Genomic DNA, 22,726 nt, shown 5'->3' with positions numbered 1-22,726 from the left:
TACAGCAAATTATCCAATGTTACTCATTGGGGCAGCGTACTGCAGAGCCGAAAGGTGACATTTCCATTTGAAAATGTCATTTCTATGAGCCCGACGTCACCGAGCTTCAGTCTGTAGAAGCATAGCTCTGCCATTCTCTGGGGAGGGCTAGCACAGTTTTATTTCTGTGTAGTGTGAACTTGCATTACAAATGTAACCTTGCTCTGTTTTAGTCCCAAGAACAGTTGAAAATGGATAGGTGAGAAAAGAGCTGAGTGCTCTGGAAGTCTGGAGCTTTGCAATCCTGGGACAAGGTAGGCAAAACAAGAGTCACACTCTCACACCCGCAGTGTCCTCGCACCTCTCTTCACAGATCATAATTGTTTTTTTTTTCCTTGTGTTCTGCATCCTGGAAGAAAACTCTGGGAGTTATTTCTGTGACTTGGCTCAGACAGAGCTTAACAATGCAGCAGATATATGGCATGGAGATAACATGAAGAATTATGTTTACCACCAGAGAGAAGCAGCATCTGTTTACCGGAATATAGAGGGGCTCTATGTAATCTACGGTGAACCATGCACCATATATGTGGAGCACATGATCCTGGAATTTAACTGGTTCATGCCACTTTTTTCTCCACGTAGCTGTGCACAGTCAAGCCCCATTGTATATTAACCCACTGAGGCTAATATACTGTACATATGCAGAAGCACGCAGGGATGACCAAAGCTCGGCCATTTCTTTCTGCTGCAAATACATAGGCTGTTTTGGGATTAGATTTTGAGATAAATGACTGCCTTAAAGGGGTTGGCCACAAAAGGTATCGCTGCACATAGGGGCTGGGAGATGAAGCAGGGTAACCCTGCTACAGGAATTCCTGAAAAACTCCTATAATGGGGTCAACCACTAATCCCAGACTTTAACACAGTAAGCATAAGACCCTTAGATCAATAGGTACCACTGCTTATGAGCAGATCATAGTAGCAGAGAACTATTAGGTTGCCGACTGAAGAAGAAGAATCCAATGGGCCATTTTTCACAAAAAAAAGGCTTGAAGTTTATTAGTAAAATAAAAATTGGATTGTCTTCTGACTATTTCTTTTAATACTGTGTATATGCAGTCAGGAAACCATACAACTTTTTATTTTATGAATAAACTTTTTTCGTGAAAAAAGGCCAATTGGCTTATTTCGGTCATCATCTTAATAGCTCTCTGCTACACAGATATGCTGATAAGCAGTGGTACTTTAAGGATTTCAAAAGTTCTTTGGAAGATGTTTTTTCGACCAGAGAAAGAGCGACGGCTGTGGCCCCTATATGTTTCAGACAGTGGGGCACATTTGGTAAACCTTAAACATAGGGCGTGCAACATGCTTCTGTCAAATTCTGCTTTTGACAGCCTCCTTCAGTGACAAAATTTGTGCCACTTGTAGAACAGTGCAGCCGCGACACAAAAGGGTCACATGCGACACATATGTGGCATAGAGCCTTCTTAAATACATGTGCAAGCAGTCCAACAGAAAACTGTCGCAAGGACCTTAGTAAATGTGCCCCAGTGTTGTATCTTCAGGTGAGAGGTTAATAACACACTATATCTATCACTGAGATTTTGAAAAAAACTCTGCACTAGGAAGCACCCCTTCTCTCTTGCTTTTCTCTTTAAGACCATAACATGGTCACCCATATTATACTTAGCCTGTTCAAATTTGCATTAGCCACCATGATCTGCAAGTCACCTGACCACCGGGCAGCAGGAGTCAATGGGGCAGATTTTCTTATCCTGTCCATTCGCGATCCAGCGGTGCGTTCTCTGCGCTGGATTCGGGTCCGGCCGGGATTTATTAAGGCAGTTCCTCCGACGTCCACCAGGTAGTGCTGCTGCGCTGAAAAGTATCGGAACGCGCTGGAGTTCACCGAGCCGGGCTGAGTGAAGGTAAGTGTAAGCTCCGCTGCGGTTTTTCCGAATCCGATCGCGTGCGCCAAAATCTCGGGGCAATTCAGGGGAAATCGGCGCAAATCGGAAATATTCGGGTAACACGTCGGGAAAACGCGAATCGGGCCCTAAGTAAATGACCCCCATTGTTTCCTGTGCCATCATGTTTTCTGATGGCTTCTGGCAGATGAAAGGGGCTTTGCACTCATCAATGTTTACATGCACCCTCCATCATAACCACTCCCATATGCCAAGAACAGTAAGTATTGCACAGCCCCCAAAAATAAGCTGAGTCCCCCGACAAACACCATGGCACTAGGAGAGTTTTACAAAATTACCAAAGTATATCAACATAAAACCTTTGTTTTGCAAACGTGATGAAAAAAAATGATAATCACAATTTAGAGAACAGCAATAACTGTAGCGCAGAACAAGATTATAGTTACATTTTCTGAAGGTTACTGTCACCAATCAGTAGGATCAGTAGGTCATTTTCTTGACCTTGGAAAACATATTTGCATACTACACGGATCTGGTGGGATTTTGGACCAATCAATCTGTATATGAGAGAATTTTTTGTAATGTGCACAAAAAAAAAACTGTCTGTGCCACATTCACCAACAGTTTTAGACAATTTTCAGGCATTTCTGTGACTAGTACTGAAAAGGGGTGTGGTCAATAAAAAGGGTGTGGCTTTGTTCCAAAAAGTCAGTCTGCCAAAAATATGCATATAAGGAATGAAAAGTCACAATTTCTGAAGCATGGTCAGAAAATTGCAACTTTTCCCACATTTAGCCACCTGAATAGCACTTTTTGAGGAGGGGAATGGGGGAACAGGTGGGCAAGTGCCCACTGCATGTACTATAGCCCACACCAGAATCTGGCTCAGAACTGAATGAGGAAGTACATGATACAACAGGGATAAACAGGTTCAGTTGTTTCTCCAATTGCCATATAACCCCCATAGTCCCATTTGGGCTCTAGTCTATAGATATGTGCTGTTTTTTCTTTTAAGGAAGGTTTATATAGTTTATAAAGGTGATGATTTAAGCCACAGTTTGGTCATAGGGAGGACAATTGTAACTTTTTCATACCCCCCCCCCCCTCCATTGTAGTAGCATCCTCCAAATGGCCAGCTGGTGTGTAGGGTCCAAGCAATGTATTTATTCTTCAATGAATTGAGGCATCTTGCACATGGTTCATAGTCCTTTATTTCTTTGTGGCTTCTCCCAGATTGATCTATGCATCTGTTGATGTGCCTTGTGAGCGACTGTAGTTTGTAGTTCTATGGATGTTCCCTGGACATTTTCTACCTGTAACCCATAATACATTTAAATAAAAAACCAGTATTTATATACCTTATATACTCGAGTATAAGCCTAGTTTTTCAGCACAAAAAATGTGCTGAAAAACCCAAACTCGGCTTATACTCGAGTCAAAAAAATAAATAAATCAAAACTCGCCTTTCTGGCGGCACCCGTAGATCTTCTGTGCGATCCATCCGGTATTGTTGTGCTGCACGACGGGGAAGGGGGGGCTATATACACTGGGGCAGGGGCTGGCAGGCTATATACACTGGGGCAGGGGCTGGCAGGCTATATACACTGGGGCAGGGGCTGGCAGGCTATATACACTGGGGTAGGGGCTGGCTGGCTATATACACTGGGGCAGGGGCTGGCTGGCTATATACACTGGGGCAGGGGCTGGCTGGCTACATACTGGAGGGGCTGTGACCAATGCATTTCCCACCCTCGGCTTATACTCGAGTCAATAGGTTTTCCCAGTTTTTTGTGGTAAAATTAGGGGCCTCGGCTTATACTCGGGTCAGCTTATACTCGAGTATATACGGTAATAGAAATTGTTTTAAACAACCAATGCACATGTGGTGGTGGCATCATTGAAGTATAATCCATTCCGGATTTTGTAAATATTGTCCAACCTACTTCTATTATGTCTATTATGTTCTCAACAATTCAATTGTTATGTGACCCTTATGTATGGATTTTAAGCAGCTCCAAATAAAATACTGAAGTTTTAAAAGAAGGAATGTTGTGCTGAGGATTCAAAAAATAGGAAAGTTAAAGATCGGCACTCCAGGCTGTTAAAAAGTTATCTTCTTTATTCCAAATTCATTAAAAAGAAATAATCATGTTGCATTGTCCAAGAGACCTACGCGTTTTAACATAAACATAAGTTCTTACTCGTGGTCTGAAGGGCATCTGCAAAGACCTTCATTTTAAAAAAGCACATAACAGGTGAGTGGAACCATATTGATTGACGCATGCGCAAAGCAGAATAACTCAACAAATTGCCGTGCAAGCGAACAGCAGAGTAGTTAACAAATAGAAAACATTTTACATAATAAACGCATGTTACAAGGAAACTAGAATCTAGTATATGCTCCAGACATTCTTACTCCAAATAATTCAATATAAATACATAGTATGAGTCTTGCTATCCAGGCCACTAGGCATGCGTGTATCTAATTGAAGGATCCACAGCATCTCCCCATTGTGGAGTTTGTGAGTACGATCTCTGCCTCTGCTTGGCGCGGTAACCCTTTCTATGCCAGTGACCATAAGACTAGTTAGTTCTCCATCATGTATTTCTAAAAAGTGTTTAGATAGACTAGATATATTCCTATCTGTTAATCTGACTCTAGATCCATCTGTCATGTGGTCTGAAATCCTTTTCTTTAAGGGGCGAATGTGCTGGAGAATTGCCTCAGGATGCTTAGTACCACTGAGGGAGATACAACGGCCTTCCCAAAGCTGATCTTGAAGGAGGTCACATGATATGTAGCTAAGGCTATCCCGATTGTGACTGAATTTTAGGCTGAAATCGATTGTTCTGCGTGTTTTTACCTGATAGTCCAAAACCTATTTTCAGATAAATAGAATATTGAAGGGTCCCATGAGTGAAGTGCTGGATCCTTTCTTGTTTGCAGCCAACCAGTGGCCCAAGAGATCACAGAAGTAATAATGCATCATTCACATTGACGTGTACAGACCCTCATGGAGTTTTTCCATTTTAGCTCTAAACCCCCATCTGAACTGCTGGGGGTCTATTGCCAAATAAAAACGGACAGCATGTAAAATAAAAATGAATGAGAATATCTTAGCGTCTGAATTCTGAACAAATGAGGCATAAGCATCATACACTTTAAATCACGTTATAGAAAGGTGGTTAGATACATTTTTACAAAGTGGTTGTAATGTAATTTAATTAGGCTTTTCATTAACAGAGGAGCTGTAAAACACTTGCAGTGCTTTGCTTCCCAACAAGTTATAAAAGGAGGTGCAAAATATCAGTTTTAGAACCATGACGAAGTAACACTTTTAGGAAGGCACAAGATACTCTTTTTTTTTCTTGTCAGCTGAAGCTTTGAGATGGAAATGTCTAGAAACTATAATGGTGCGCTGGCTCCACCTTTGTGAAAACAGACTGTGCTGAGCTTTCAGAACATTTTTCCAAGCATGCTGGCAGCACAGAAATGTTTCAGAAATAGGTAAAATTATGTTGTACAGCTTTAGTTACCAACATGTCTACATTTACCTGCAAGCTATAATCAAGACGCACCAGGATGCTTAGCCTAAAAACATATGCTGTTTTAATGTAAACATTTTAATAGAAAAGTCTGATTAATAATTTAAGATGAGGTGGAGAGTGGTACATGCACCATAACCTCGCCATGCCGCCGTTGCCGTCTATGGGGACGAACTTGCGGCCCAAATTTGTGGCCGCATGTATGTCCCCCCAGACGGCCGTGTGAATGAGCCCCAAGCTTTGTTCTGATACGTGCTTTCGTCACTATTTCCGAGAGCTGTTGTGTGTATTGTTTAAGCAGGGAGTGTAATAATATATATATCCCTGTGTGTGTATAGCGGTAGTGGCTTAGCGATTAGTATTACAACCTTGCAGGGCTGGGGACCTGGGTTCAAGTCCTAGGGTCAACATCTGCAAAGAGTTTGTATGTTCTCTCAGTGTTTGCGTGGGTTTCCTCCAGGTTTTCCAGTTTCCACCCACACTCCAAAACATACTGGTAGGTTGATTAGATTGTGAGCCCCATTGGGGACAGGGAATGATTTGAAAAGCTCTGTGCAGTGCTGCATAATCTGTGTGCCCTGTATGTATGGCGGTAATATTTATCCCTGTATGTATGGCGGTAATATTTATCCCTGTATATAACTAGGTAATATTTATCACTGTATATATAGCTGGAATAATTATCCCTATATGCATGGCTGTAATATTTATCCCTGTACAAATGGCAGTAATATTCATCACAGTGGTAAAATGAATCACAGTTTGCCCCAGGTTAGTGATATTATTTGTCCTTGTACAGTAGTCTTTATTATAAGTATCGTGGTACTTATGTTGTTGTAATGGTGGTGGTCATCATGTAGCACTATTATTTGGACCTTGTATAGTGATTGCTGGTAATTTTTGGCTAAATTCCAGTGTTATCACTTTGTGATGGATGTGTTGACTTTGGTTTGCAATTTGGGCACTCAGTCTCTAAAAGGTTCGCCACGACTGACCTAGGTACTAGGGGTGGATTTATCACTAGGTTGTCTGTTGTACTACAAGTTGTAGTTTAAACTTTTTTCCTTAGTTGAGACAAATTAGGTATCAACTTGAAAGTTGCAACAAAAAAGGGCAAAAGTAGTACAAAAAACAGACAATGCAGTGATAAATCTCCCTTTCCCCATGACTACCAAATCTTGGGGCTAAATCCCTAAATAAGGGATGTACTGTAAAAGAACTAGCCAAGAAAATAATTTAACTTTTTGAAAAAGGTCAGGTCAAGAACTATTCAATTTAGTGTTCACCACCAGTTTGACCCTTGAGTCTGTAAAAATCAAGTATTGGCCTCGTCCATAGTTATTGGTCAAATTGTAATAGGTTTCTTGTAACAGAGTAGAGAAAAAAAAAGCTACCATACTGCAAAATGACTATACAGGGTAAGTAATTAATTGTACTGTAGGTGGTGCTTGTATTTCTTTTCTCTGTTGAACCAGTGCCACCATCATGCAGAAGGCTTCATATTGAAGGCTCGGTGATGACCAGATTCGTAGTGCTGGTCTGTGTCAGCCAAGGGAAATTGAATCAGGAACAGATCAATGTCTTAGAGCACATCTCATCTATCAGTGCCAATGCAACACAAGTCTATATTTTTCCAAACATTGACGCTTCCTGAACCCAAATTGACAATAAAAATAGCCGCTGCAGCACTTACTTTAATAGGAGAGGCCATGGAGTCACTGTAGAAATTTATTTTGGGTTATTCCCACATAATAGGAGAGGGGACGTAAAGAAATAAAGCTATGCTCCATTGTATCCTTGCATGACCTTGGCTACAAGGCTTTATTTATGGATCTTCAATCAAGGGGAAAAATTGCCATACTAGGGAACTGCACTCAAAATAAAAAAGTCCATTCTATGGATGTGCTCAACACTTCATTCAAGCAGCTTGAGAAATTAACTGTTTTATCTGGAAATCAATATTTGACAATACATGGTAGATGAAAAAGACTACATACCTGGTGTCTTCTGTTCTACCCCTCTCCTGTTTTATTTATCATATTTAACTGAAACTATGTATTAAAAAAACCAAAACATCCTATTTCTATTAGGTGACTACTGCAGCCAATCCCAAATCCCAGGCCTCCGTGCTGCCTTTTTTTACAAATCTCTGATTACTGCTGAGGTCCGTTCTAGGTCATTTTAGCGAAGGGGGGGGGGGGGGGATCTCCACTGAGGCCATTGATTGGCTTCTGCAATTGCCTGGCATTGATGGGATGTCACTGGCTGAAAAGTAGTAGCTGCCTCAGAAATGGAGGAGCAGGGGAAGGTGAGTATACATTCTTATTTCTTTCCAGCAAAATATTTTAATCATGAGCTGGAAACCCCCTTTAAGTTAAAAGAAAATTTTACCAATCCCTACTTATAACTAGTCTCATTGCTCTCTCATTGCCGTAATGTAATTGTAATCCTTTATGTTACCATTCAGCATCAGCATCTTTACACTAATAATTTATTGATGCACTGTATGAAGTACAGGCGGGTTATTTCTGCAGATTGTTTATTGTTAGCAAGAGTTTTTATGTTCTCTCTGTGTTTGTGTGGGTTTCCTCCTGGTCCTTTGGTTTCCTCCCACACTCCAAAACATACTGGTAGATTGATTAGATTGTGAGCCCCATGGTGACAGGGACTGATTTGCGAAGCTCTGTGCAGCAGTACATTATCTGTATGCACTATATAAATAAAGGAATGATTATTATTATACACCACATTCACAGTGAGAGGGAGTGGTGGGGCTGATGGGGGCCATCCATGGCTCTAGGGCAGGTCTATAGTCTGCACAGGTAACTGGAGCGCACAAGAGGAATAATGACCTGCCCATGGTTTACATGTCCTTTTTACAAGCACTGCAGTTTGCTTACATAATAATATTAATAGTAATAACAATAAAAAGTAATAACAATATTTTCACCAGAAATTCTCCCGGGCCAGTATCATGAGCAAGGCATAGGTTTTATACTCACACCTATCATACATGATTTATACTTTACTTCTAATAAAGTAAATTTTCTTCCCATAATGAAGGTGCCACAGCAACTATTTTTTGTTAACGTTTCCATGTGTGATTCTATAATGGGAGATTTAGTACAATGTATCAATGAGGTAACCTTATCATAGCTTAATAGCTTCTACAAAAGCAAATAAATATAATGCAGATATAATTGTAGAAACCCATTATTTTCTTCTGCTGTAAAAGCGCATCAACAAGTTCTGTATTTGGCATCAAATCTCCTGTTCTGCGGAAATCGCCAAATCTTTTGGGACATGTTCAGGCCAATCTGTTTGTTGTTTTCTCATTGTGTTCGTACAAACTAAATTAGACAAATTGTTAGAAATCAGCATTCCCTTGTGCTGTATAAACCAAGCAGCTAATATGCTCAGGAAACTTAACCAGTTTTCTGCCACTAGAATTGATGATCTATTCACATGAACCTCCATAAGGTACAAAGGGTAATATTTATCCTGCAATTTTAACTGTGACACATGACAATTGCCTTCTCTTCTCACCCCAGCTATTAAACTTGTTCCATGATGAAAATATATCCAGAAGAGAATTATGAAAGTGTCTATGGCGATGTGCAAATGCGATCATAAATGGATTGAGAAACAATTAGGATAAAGGATAGTAGATAATTGTCATGGGCTACTTGGTCAATACGTAATTATGATGCTACACCGCAATGAGGCCTATGTGGTAGTGATGCCTTCCACGTTGTATAGGCCTAGTTCGGTCCTTCCACTTCTTCCACTTGCCCAGCTACATGTCTACACCAACATTCTCTACTGATGAGGCTACTGGAGCTACTACTACTGCCAATACATCACAAAAAGATAAAACATTGCCACAATTATGATAAAAATATATAAATTCATCAGAATCTTGATAAAATGTAAGAGGTAGCAGTATGGATGAACACCTAGAGGTGTGGTGCTGGGCATCAGGTCAATAAGAGTATAATTACCATAGTATCAGAGGCCGACCATAGGGGACACAAAAATCTTTTTGAAATCAACATTAGAGCCTGGGTAAAAATGACCTTCCTGGTATCAGTTTCCCTTTAAAATGTAGTTTTGATGTTGTTCAAATGTTCCATTTTACTGTTGTAGATATAGCAGGTACTAAATACCTGGTCAAATCAGAGATACAAATTTCTTCTGCACCATATTCCTTCCTAAACTGCTTCTTCTGCAGCTATGGTTACTGCTATTACTATGCTAAACATTTGGGTATCTGTTCCACACTGTACTGTTGCCACCACGGCTAATGCTGTTACTGTTAGGTATTCTAATATATTACATAGGCTGCTGAGTGAGTGCAAAGAAATCACACCAAAACTGGAGTATTTTATAAAGATCTTCCTCAGCAGGAAGTGGTACAGACCAAGAGGAAGTAGTTCTGTTCTTTAGTGCCGACACATAACCTTATATCGAAACTACTTTGGGGAGGGGGGCTTCACAGTGAATACATAGATGATTGGTTGTCTGATTATCACATGATCATTGCAAAGGCATGTAGCACTACAGCATAATTTCCCCATAGTACATATATGGCTGTGATAGATTCGATCATGCCAATGTCCCCCTGAAGTAGAAATTGTAACAATAGAAAGAAGGACATCTCCTTGTCCATTATGTTCTGTACTATAGTGCGGCTACTGCCACCATGGTTGAATTTGCCACTACAACCCTACAGTGTCAAACATCTTGTACCTTGTCCATCTAGTTGTCCTAACTGACCCTATAAGAGTCAATATTATTTGTGAAGACTGTGGCACTATAAGTTATGGCATCAACTTAAACCTGCCAAAAACAAGTTCCTAGAATAGGTCAAAAAGAGGAATTCAGTATGCTCTGGTTTTTTAACATAAAAAGTTCTATTGTCCATTTTAGAGTATGTTCGACCAGAGATTGACCAAATTTATTAAAAAGAATACAACATCTGGGAGCCACAGCATGAAAATATAAACTAAAGTTTCCTGTAGTGACTTATTTGCAACAAGGCAATAGTTTGGTAAAAAAGTAATTAACCATTAACTTTAAAATTACAGGTGTCTAGCAGAGCGAAATAAAAAAACCCAAAAAGAGTCTAAATGTCATCTTGGTCCTGACTAAGCTCATATTCATCAGCATGAGAATGGAGAGCTAGTGGTTGAGGCAAAGCAGGTCTTCTACCATTGATATATAATTGGATACTGAGTATGATTTTTTAATAGGGAGTGCGCCATTTACAGGCGTTTTATGGCTATGTTATACAATAGCTGTATAAAATAATCCATGATTTCATTGTAATACAATCCCATTATAATATTAGTCTAGGTTGCTACATTTTCATGCCTAATTTTGCTTCTGTCCATTATCCCTAAGAGGCAGTCGTAAAAATGATGGTGACAGATACTCTATCTGATTGCTAAAATTGGGAACCTCGTTTTTGTTATATGGTAATGGAAAATTGTCATTACAAGCCCCGATTCCTTTTACAGGAGGGTGATGTTTTTCCGCTGTATTATGAGCCGTATTCTGCTTTTGATAGCACAGAATTACACTGCACGCAGAGAGCTCTAGAAATCCAAGTCTTTTCTTGGTAATATCATCTTCTTGTTGACTTTGGATGCCGGTGTTATTTCCTCCCAGCCAATGGATTTACATCTCACACACAGCGCACAAGAGAGACGGTAAATTTCATATCACTCCATCTAATCTACATTTACTATTCATAGAGATTTCACCTGGTTTACTGTGGGTAATTGGATGCTCTTGCAGCTAAATTAATTCTCTGATTCCCCTTAAAACTTGCATTATCACAGCCTCATAATTAAAACCAACAGGTTATCGAAACAAAGTATCTGATTTACTGAGCAAAGGTTTCCTGCAGTATCTGACAAGATTTTTCATTGTGTATGCAGTACTTTTATGTCATATATTATGTATCTGTATATTCTGTCCACACTAACTTGATATAAATGCAAATTCACTAGAGAGATTAGATAACCCTAAGAAAATAAAGATCAGAGAGAAATAGATAGATATCTGATCAATAGATATATCAGATATATCTATAATATAATAATCTATAGATAATAATAAATAACTGACATAATAGATAGGTAGATAATTGTCAAGTGATAGGCAGATAGTAAGATAGATAATTGATAAATATGTATACTGTATATAGATAGATGAATAATAGATAGTATGTAGGGATGAGCAGACGCGTTAAGGTTTTGGAATCCAAACATGAAAGTTGTGTTCAGGTTTGGGTTACCACCACAGGAAGAGTAAGAAAGGAAGATGATAACTAGATAATAAATCTAAAATTTATGATAGATAGATAGATACTAAACAGAAAAATGAAGCAGCACAGTCCCTATGTGGATAGGGACTAACTTGCTTGGTCGTAAAACCCCTTTAATCCTCCTGCCCAAGAGTCCAGATATACAAAGTTTAAAAGCAAGGCAGCAGCCCCAAAAAATGAAAAAATGGTGATCCTCACCTTCTGCAATGTTTCAAGTTTGCCATGCAGATACAACGTGGCAAGAGGGGAGATAAAGATTACCATTTTTCACTAATATTTGGGGTTCTCCCTTGATTTTTAGATAGATATAACTAGAAAGTTCAATCAACACCAAAAATCTTACTTCATGAAATATAGAGAAATAAGACACAACTGAGTGCACACCATGTGGGGCCAGGCATCAGGTCCTTCATGTACAAAATCCAAAAAAAAATTAAAAAATGTCTACAAATAAATACAGTGGTGGCCAAAAGTATTGACAGCCTTGCAATTCTGTCAGATAATACTCAATTGCAATCACAAATTCTTTGGTATTAATAGCTTTATTTTGTTTGCAATGAAAAAACACAGAAAAAATAAAAAAAAAATTCAAATCATTGATCATTTTACACAAAACTCCAAAAATGGGCCGGACAAAAGTATTGGCATCTTCAGCCTAATACTTGGTAGCACAAACTTTAGGCAAAATAACTGTGAACAACTGCTAACCATCAATGAGTTTCTTACAAGGCTCTGCTGGAATTTTAGACCATTCTTCTTTGGCAAACTGCTCCAGGTGCCTGATATTTGAAGACGCCTTCTCCAAACTGCCATTATGAGATCTCTCTACAGGTGTTCTATGGGATTCAGGTCTGGTCTCATTGTTGGCCACTTTAGAAGTCTCCAGTGCCTTCTCTAAAACCATTTTCTAATGCTTTTTGAAGTGTGTTTTGGGTCATTGTCCTGCTGGAAGAACCAGAACTAAAGGATCATGGGACTTGTAGTTTCCAGTGGCAGCCATCTTGGTGATAACTACGCCTACTTTAGAAAGCCCATAACATTTTGTGAATCATAAAATCAAACTATGTGTACTGCCTTTTTTGTGCTTTTTTTTGGATTTTTTGGATAAAGGGAAGTCCAGGGCAGCACAGTGAATAATTGGGTGCTCAGCCACAAGGTCTCTGGCCTCAAACCTTTTGCATATAGATCCACAGAAAAGGCAAGATTCCTGTACAATGGTACATTCAAAATGCTAAGTTTTGGTACCACTTCCACCACCAAGCTTGAGGACAGCAGCCTTTTCCTTTATGTGGTTCTAGATAGATATATAGATAACTGATTATAATTATATTTATTAATTATAGATACTGTTCCCGTACACAGGGGCGCAGATGCCATGAGGCGAGTTGGGCATCTTGCCTCAGACGGCGCGCCTCCTGCTGGACGAGGGGGCGGCACTATGCTCCCGCCTGCCTGCCGGCATGTTCCAGTCCTCCATCGGGGACACCGTGCTTCTGGCCACCCCTCACTCTCCACATACCTCCTGGTTCCCCACCTCCTGGTTCCTGGGTCTCCCGGCCCCCTCTGTTCCACAATCACCCCTGCTCTACTCCCCACTCTGCTCCCGGCTCCTGAAGTAAGTACTGACAGCCAGAGGACCCACTATTAAGCCTCTAGTTATTAAGCCACGGTCCTCCTGCCTGCCACTCTCCACATATCTCCTGGTTTCCCCTCCCGCTCCTGGCTCTCCCGGCCCTGCTCCGCTCCCGGACTCCCCCCCCCCCCCGCACTCCGCACCACAGCCAGCCCCCCACCCCATTACGCTCCCGCCCCCCCTGCCTCCGCTGCCGCCGCCAGAGGTGGCCGAAGCCGAACCAGGATGAGGGCCATAAAAGAAAGGTAAAGTTACTTTATCTGTTTGTATATAGGTATATACGTGTTTGTAGATATACACTCAGCGGCCACTTTATTAGGTAAACCTGTCCAACTGCTCGTTAACACTTAATTTCTAATCAGCCAATCACATGGCGGCAACTCAGTGCATTTAGGCATGTAGACATGGTCAAGACAATCTCCTGCAGTTCAAACCGAGCATCAGTATAGGGAAGAAAGGTGATTTGAGTGCCTTTGAACGTGGCATGGTTGTTGGTGCCAGAAGGGCTGGTCTGAGTATTTCAGAAACTGCTGATCTACTGGGATTTTCACGCACAACCATCTCTAGGGTTTACAGAGAATGGTCCAAAAAAGAAAAAACATCCAGTGAGCGGCAGTTCTGTGGGCGGAAATGTCTTGTTGATGCCAGAGGTCAGAGGAGAATGGGCAGACTGGTTCGAGCTGATAGAAAGGCAACAGTGACTCAAATCGCCACCCGTTACAACCAAGGTAGGCAGAAGAGCATCTCTGAACTTTGAGGCAGATGGGCTACAGCAGCAGAAGACCACACCGGGTGCCACTCCTTTCAGCTAAGAACAGGAAACTGAGGCTACAATTTGCACAAGCTCATCAAAATTGGACAGTAGAAGATTGGAAAAACGTTGCCTGGTCTGATGAGTCTCGATTTCTGCTGCGACATTCGGATGGTAGGGTCAGAATTTGGCGTCAACAACATGAAAGCATGGATCCATCCTGCCTTGTATCAACGGTTCAGGCTGGTGGTGGTGTTATGGTGTGGGGAATATTTTCTTGGCACTCTTTGGGCTCGTTGGTACCAATTGAGCATCGTTGCAATGCCACAGCCTACCTGAGTATTGTTGCTGACCATGTCCATCCCCTTATGACAACAATGTACCCAACATCTGATGGCTACTTTCAGCAGGATAATGCGCCATGTCATAAAGCTGGAATCATCTCAGACTGGTTTCTTGAACATGACAATGAGTTCACTGTACTCAAATGGCCTCCACAGTCACCAGATCTCAATCCAATAGAGCATCTTTGGGATGTGGTGGAACGGGAGATTGGCATCATGGATGTGCAGCCGACAAATCTGCGGCAACTGTGTGATGCCATCTTGTCAATATGGACCAAAATCTCTGAGGAATGCTTCCAGCACCTTGTTGAATCTATGCCACGAAGAATTGAGGCAGTTCTGAAGGCAAAAGGGGGTCCAACCTGTTACTAGCATGGTGTACCTAATAAAGTGGCCGGTGAGTGTATGTGCACATGCTGTATAAGTGTTTATGTATATTCTGTATATGGTGTGTGTGTATTTGCTGTATATATTTGCGGAGTGTGTATAAGCTGTACATACTATTTGTATATATGTATATATGCTGTATCTATATGCAGTATTTGTGATACTTATCAAGGCACATATTTTGTACTACATGGCAGTATTCTGTATACATTTTATTCTACATACGGCACGCTGTATGTGTTTTATACTACATGGTAGTACTCTGTATGCATTTTATACTACATGGTGGTACTCTGTATGCATTTTATACTACACGGTGGTACTCTGTATGCATTTTATACTACATGGCGGTACCCTGTATGCATTTCATATTACATGGTGGTACTCTGTATGCATTTTATATTACATGGTGGTACTCTGTATGCATTTTATACTACATACCGATATGCTGTATGCATTTTATACTACATGGTGGTACGCTGTATGTATTTTATACTACATGGGGGGGACGGTGTATGCATTTTATACTACATGGCGATATGCTGTATGCATTTTATACTACGTGGTGGTATGCTTTATGCATTTTGTGCTACATGTCGGTTTGCTGTATGTATTTTATATTACATGGTGGTACTCTGTATGCATTTTATACTACATGGCGATATGCTGTATGCATTTTATACTACATGGGGGGACGCTGTATGTATTTTATACGACATCGGGGGGATGCTGTATGTATTTTATTCTACATGGCGGCATGCTGTATGCATTTTATACTACATGGTGGCACGCTGTATGCATTTTTTACCACATGGTGGCACACTGTATGTATTTAATACTACATGGCGGTATGCTGTATGCATTTGATACTACATGGTGGTGCGCTGTATGCATTTTGCATTGCTTTATTTTCACACCAAACCAATATGAGGGATCTGGTCCTTACACTCCCTGATATATAACATATATGGGAGGGGGCGTCTCTCTATGGCTCGCCTCAGGGAGCAGACAGGCTTGGTACACCCCTGCCCCTACATCATAGTAATTTGTTCCCAATACTGAAGATAAATCTAGGATGTTATTTTCACAAGCCCTTATGGCTCAAAAAAAAAAAATCAATCAAATGTGAAATAAGGAGATAAAGGTTTTTATTTATTTTTTTATGTCCGACTTTAACTGATTGTTGCATCTTTAAAGTATGCTAAAAAATACATGAATCACTATTTTACGCTTTCAGATGTTGCTTGGTATGAGAAAACCACAGCTACTGTAAATACTTTAGAATTGCTGGGATTTAAATTGTAAATTGCTTAGTCATTTTGAAAATCTATGCATAAATAAATAGCTCAAGCTAACATTATAACAGAATATAATATGGCTTATGTTGAGGGGTGAATAGTGAACTAGTTGTCTGTGTGCTTGTACCTTTCTCTGCTTTTCTCCCCCTGCTGCTTCTGGCCAGCAAACCTTTGTCTCTGTCCACTATAATTTCTAAAGACAAACGGATTCATCTTTCACTGTCAGCATTACCTGTGTCTTACCTGGGCTGCTAAACCTGAGCAGAGGGTGTGCTGGGGTTGTATAGCCTGCACCATGCTATATGTGTTTGTATTTCTGGTTACTTGTGTAGATTGTAAGCTCCTGTTTATTTTAAAGGGAGACTATTGTGATGGATACATAATACATGGATAATTAATTAATAAATGTATCTTTTGTATGATATTTGTTTTGAATGGTACAACCCAAAGGTCTATCCCTTTAACCCATTCCCGACCTTGGACCTTGAAAAGGCATGCGTTTGTGGTCTGTGTTTTAAAACACATGCCATTACTTGCAGAAACAGCAGGGAGAACAAGGTCGCTGTGTTTTTACAATTTCCAAGAGACACAGCAGCAAGCTATTAATGCACATCGAGTGTTTTTAAAAATGCAAACACAAACAAACATTTGAAATAAACATGCGCAAAAATGCATGCGTTTTCAATGCGTTGGAAATTGCAACAGAAAAATGACAAAAACACCATGTGTGTCACCGGCCTTAGGCCTATAAGGCTTTTGTGTTCACCTCCGCCTTGATTGTGGGGTCCGGATCATTTCTATGGCAACCCCAGGCTGGACCCCAGAACTGCATGCAGCTTAATTAAAATGTAAACAACTGGCTAAACCACTACATATAAAAAAGTGAAATTCACAACACAAACTACACATATAACTAATCACTAAATCTGTAACAAACTGTACAATAAAATAAAAGCATAACTAAACCTGTACAGTGAAACAAAGTGTCAGTGACAGTGTATGGGAGCCCAGTTGTATGTGACAGCCAGGATCACGATAGTCGCAATCACTGCTTCAAACGACACAGTCAAACATGACAGCAGCATCTATAGGGCTTCCCACTTTCCCCTCAATCGTCATTACCGACGCACCTGGTTCGGGGGGCACCGAAGTCTCCATGATGGCCCCAGGGTCCAATAAAGGACATCCAGACTGTCCCTGTTTGTGACGGGATATGTCACTTTGCATGTCAGCCTATACTGTAAAATCCAACCCAAGCCGTAAAATCCAATCCCACAAGAAAATGGTGATAATGCATTTATTCACCAATTTCACTCTATTTCCTGCTTCCCAGTAGACGGCATAGAATATTAAATAGTTTCAATATGAAGTGCACTTTGTTACACAGAAAAAACGCCCTCACACAGCTCTCTACATGGAAAAATATAAAAGTTATAGTTAGTGAAGGTTGGGAGTGAAAAATGGAAATGCAAAAACAAAAAAGGGCCTGGTCGTTAAGGGGTTAACATAGGGCATGCAACACAATTCTGTTGGACACTGCATGATAAATGTGTCGCACAGGAATGCCCCATTATGTGCATAATTTTGTGTCGCATCAGGCAAAGTGTAGCCGCGCCACAATTGTTTTGTGCGCCAGAAATGCTTCTCAGACATTTGTCTGACAGAAAACTGGCGCAGCGACTTTAATAAATCTGGTCCAAAATCTTCACCACTTTCTCTTTGCAATGTACAGAAGACTTCTTAGCAGCTGTTCTCCAACTGAGCTCAGAGATTGCTCACCATTAGAGATTGAGGAAAATTAGTTAAATGTCATATGTTATTCAAGTAAAAATGCTTCTCCACATAGACACATGGGTGGAGATTTATCAGCACTTCTATGCCAGTTTTCGAGCGTGGGGCGTCGGGGCATTTTAGAGCGCTTCATGCTTCCCTCTGCCAACAATCTTTTTGGAGATGAAATTTTAATTTTCCAGCAGGACTTGGCACCTATCCACATTGCCAAATGTACTGATATCTGGTTTAATAACCACAGTGCATGATTGCCCAGCAAAGTCTCCTGACCTTAAAGGGGTATTCCCATGCAGACAAGTTTCTTATATGTACTCAGGATAACAAAATAACACATTCTCTAATTCACTTTAATTAACAAAAATACAGCATTTCACAAATATCCAACCTGTCTCTATCAGTCCTGGTGTACTTAATTTCAGTTGCCCCTAAATACGACCCTGAAATTTCTAACGTAGGGGTTGAGCTCTGCCCCCCTGCATTGCAGCACGGAGCTCACTCACTGCTGCACACTGAGACAAAGAATCTGACTTCCTGAGGCAACAGCAGCCAGAGGAAAACTACAAGCTACACACAGATAAGTTATGTGGGGAGGCACAGCAGATCTAGTGTATAGTGGAAAAGCAGAGATGTGTCAGATACCAGTACAATGTTCAGAAACCAGATGAAAGTGTTTATAAATTGCATTTTCTGCTTACAGAGCTAGATGGATTATAATGTATCTGCTTAGAGAGCCCCGCTCACACGATGGGATTTTGCACTGACCAGCCTAGGGTGTGATAGGAGCTAAAACAGCAATAAAACTGAGTAAATTGTGAAGTAAAGGTTTTAAAATGATCTAGGGGATTTCAATTTGAGAATTTTCTTTCATAGGAAAACGCCTTTAACACCACAGAGAATCTATGAGGTATTGTCAAGAGGAAGATGAAAGACACCCAATGCAGGTAGGTCACCTCTAGCCTACAACAATGTAGCATCTATCCAAATAAATATAAGTCTATGGACGTACCTCTACTGGAGATATTGCAAGATGTTGAGAAGAGGGCTATCCTCTTTGATTTTGGTCTATACTTTAGAGCAGTGAAGGTGAACCTTTTAGAGGCCGGGTTCCCAAACTACAACCAAAACGCACTTATTTATTGCAAAGTGCCAGCACTTTTGTTGCAGCATCTCCCTATGGGCCCCTGTACAGGAAGAAGCCTATAGGAGCTCTAAAGATAATCCTCCCGTTTGCACATTCAAGATTGTGTTGCTTTAAAATAGCACTGAGAGCAGCATTTCTTGAGTCGCCTGGGACTACAGGAAGATTCTTTGAGTTCTATGTCGAGTGCTATATTGATGGCTCGGGTGCCCAAAAAGAGGGCTCCGAGTGCTACCTCTGGCACCCGTGCCATAGGTTTGCCACCACTGCTTTAGAGCATATCTATTAAGGTTTTCTATCTATTGCATCATTTGATAACCATTATGTGTGTAATGATCATTATTAATGCTAATAACAGGATTGGCAGTTGCCATTTGGCATATTAATTGTTTAGGCAATTAGAGATCAAACAAAAGTGAAAACCTTTACTTGATTTCTCTTCACTTTTTCTCTCTATACCAGGTGTAGTATATAAATGCATAAACAGTTAGTATTGGCATTTATAGAGGTAGATGATGGTGTATCCTTCTATAACATCAGCAGGATCTGACACCGACCACCTCCTCCAATCAGCTGATAATGAGTAAATGGGAAGTAAAGTGCGGCCACTACACAATGGACAGATCTTTGTACTTCTTGCTTCACACACCTGGGATTCCCTTGGTGCTTTGGCTATCAGCTCATTGGTTCACAACTTCACAATGTGATATCTAACTATAGGCCATCAAAATCTAAACTCGGGAAAACCACATATAAGTATCCCCATTTCTGAGGAAGGGACTGTGTAAATTAATTCATGGTTATGGATGTAAACTAAATTTGACCAAATTCTTTTAATGGTCAGTTATAAATTTTCTTCATTGGAATCTTGGTGAATATTATGTATTTTTTTTATTCTCATATACATGTTCTGCATTATAGGATATTCTTATAAATGTCATATGAACAACCATAAGCTACACAGCAAAGGACAAAGCACAAGATAATGCCACATAGAAATTCCTGCAGTCATTCCCGTTTATCCATTCTCTATATAAACACAGGGGAAGATGGGAGAATATGCCTGTAAATATTAACCACCATCAAGTGATTGCCTGCTCTGGAACATCCATTCAGCCAATTAACATCAAAATCAGGACACTATAATGTGTATTTTCCATTGCATTGATTTGCTGAATATTAGCAATCAATCAGTCTGTCTTGCCTCCTTTTTATTTGCTGTGTGATTTATGTATGGCGGATAATTTCTGTCTCTTGCACACACTTCTCATCATCACAGTATTCATTCCAGGCACATGTATATTAGATATGAGCTACTTCTGCCAATTGCAGACAAATCAAACATAGAGGATCTCCCAGGTCTGGAGCCATTGTCAGGAGTTCTGTTGCTTGCCAGAAATAGCTTCCTTTTAAAGCCTTGCCAGCACCCCTGCTAATTTGGCTAATTAGAGCTGCGGAAGAATGATTGTCATGCAAATGGGTAATCCCTGTGTGTGCCAGGAAAGGAATACACATGGCATGGCCAGCACCTGGCGCTGTGAAGGTAAATACAGTCTGATGTATTTCTGTTTTAGGATCGAAAGCATTCTTATTGACTCCTTGGTCAAGGTCCAAGATGGGGAGTGCAGAGAAATATGAGGCGAAGGATTAGGAGACAATCAGCACATACATGCAGAGAAGTGTGAGGTCACATCCAGAAATGAGCATTTAAAAATGAATATACATGAAGCGCATGTTGGTATTCATTTATTAAAGCGACCTCTAGTGATTCTGAGAATAGGGCCATTTTTCATTCTTAAAGAGAACCTGTCACCAGGTGTTATCCCACTAAATGTCTAGTGCAGTGGTGGTGAACCCATGGCACGGGAGTCAGAGGTTGCACTCAGGGCCATCTCAGTGGGCACCTCGGCCATTACCCAAGCACAGAGTACACCAGACAGCACTCAAGGCCTCCTCCTGCAGTCCTGGGCTACCCAGGACATGCCGTGTTCCGTGCTATTTTAAAGCTACCATCACTGGCTTCCTGGGACCACAGTAGGAGATGTAGACAGGGCTATATTATCATTGGAGCACCTGCTACACATTTCCTAAGGATGCCAATACGATTGAAAGCTGTGACAAAGCAGGGCGAAATAAGTTACTGCTTAATTTGCCATGTTGGAACTTAAGTTGATTTTTGTTGTAGTTTGGGCACTTGGTCTCTAAAAGGTTCACCATAACTGGTCTAGTGGGTAGGGCATGAAATGTCCTTACCTGTTCACCTATAAAAAATGTCCCCCAAATTCAGGCGACTATGACTCTTTTTATCTCACTTTTACATGAGATGAGTCTAATCATGTTTGCCTGGGAGATTTTTTTTTATAGGTAAATGGGTCAGATTCCCCTTAAAAGAGGAAATGTATGAATTACATTTGATACCCTACCTGAGGAGGCTAGTAGTTTAGTGGGGAAAAACCCGCTGACATGTTACCTTTAAATGCCAGTGGGCAATTTGTGGGCAACTCTTGTCCTTGTTCCATAACATATGGAGGCAAGAATAATGATTCTCCATCTGAATATCCTTATATGAACCAACGCAGAGGAATTATCTAAAGGTAGAAATGACCATTCATATCAGTGCTTTAGGGAAAATGCTTGGCAAGGTAAAGCAGTCTCCAAAATGGCAAGTGATTTGGCAATGGTTCCATAGCTAGACCTGCAATGAGCAATTGGCTGAACTTCCAAAGCCTGGGGTGCCATCCAGATGTTCTTTGAATCAAGTGTCAGTATTTGCATTTTGCAACTCCTCCAAGGAAGCCATTTTTGTCTAGTGTCTTTCTTATCGTGGAATTGTCCCGAAAATGTACAAGTGCTACCCTAAATAAAGAAGATTCGTAGCACCCAATACTGTATTATCAGTTTTATGTTACTTGCTTTTGGCATTCCAAATATATTCAAGTTCATAAATTGCATTATGATTAATCATTGCATAATGAAAGTTCATAATTTGGCCATTTGTGAAGGTGTGTTATTGTGGAATTTTGAACATCAATCTTTCCTAATGCAAGTGACGCCTGCAGTTTTTAAAATAAATTATTATATATTTTTATATTGTCACATAATTTCTCCAATATTTTGAGAGAGTTGAAATTTACAAGTGCAATTATTGATTCCATTGTAAAGAGCAAACTCAGTTTGGATATTGTCATATTGCCTTTTGTATCCTAGATCTTTCCTCGTGTATGATCAGCATAAAAGTGGTTTACTGTAATATCATGCAAGTAAGATTTGTCTTGGATGTACACCCAGGTTGTTTTTATTTAGAACATAATTTACATCACATTTTAAAGATGTTGCCCAAGATTGAAGGCTATTAATTACTGTATATTTAATTAATCATAGTTAACCGTAGATATTTTCAAGTATAAGAGTTTTTCGGCACAAAAATCTGCTTAAAAACCTAAACTTGGCTTATACTCATGTAAAAAAAAAAGGTCAATACTCACCTTTCCGAGATCCCCTCTGGTGCTCTTCTTACATCTGACAGGTTCATGTGATGTTGCAGAATGCAGGCTATGACGTCAGCCACCGATGACATCAAAGTGTGTGCATGGC

The 22,726-nt window shown here is 40.4% G+C and overlaps 1 long non-coding RNA gene across 1 annotated transcript; it reads left to right on the top strand.

Moving 5' to 3' along the window:
• The first annotated feature begins 196 nt into the window (after positions 1 to 196).
• Positions 197 to 20,328, top strand: LOC140104854 (uncharacterized). Its single transcript, XR_011850431.1, has 3 exons — positions 197 to 293; positions 18,865 to 18,935; positions 20,054 to 20,328. It is a non-coding gene; the product is annotated as an uncharacterized lncRNA (long non-coding RNA).
• The last annotated feature ends 2,398 nt before the right edge of the window (positions 20,329 to 22,726 follow it).

This window comes from Engystomops pustulosus, chromosome 10, assembly GCF_040894005.1.
Source record: "Engystomops pustulosus chromosome 10, aEngPut4.maternal, whole genome shotgun sequence".
Taxonomy (NCBI): Eukaryota; Metazoa; Chordata; class Amphibia; order Anura; family Leptodactylidae; genus Engystomops; species Engystomops pustulosus.
Note: the sequence above shows the minus strand (reverse complement) of the source record. Positions and strands in the feature narration are given on the sequence as shown.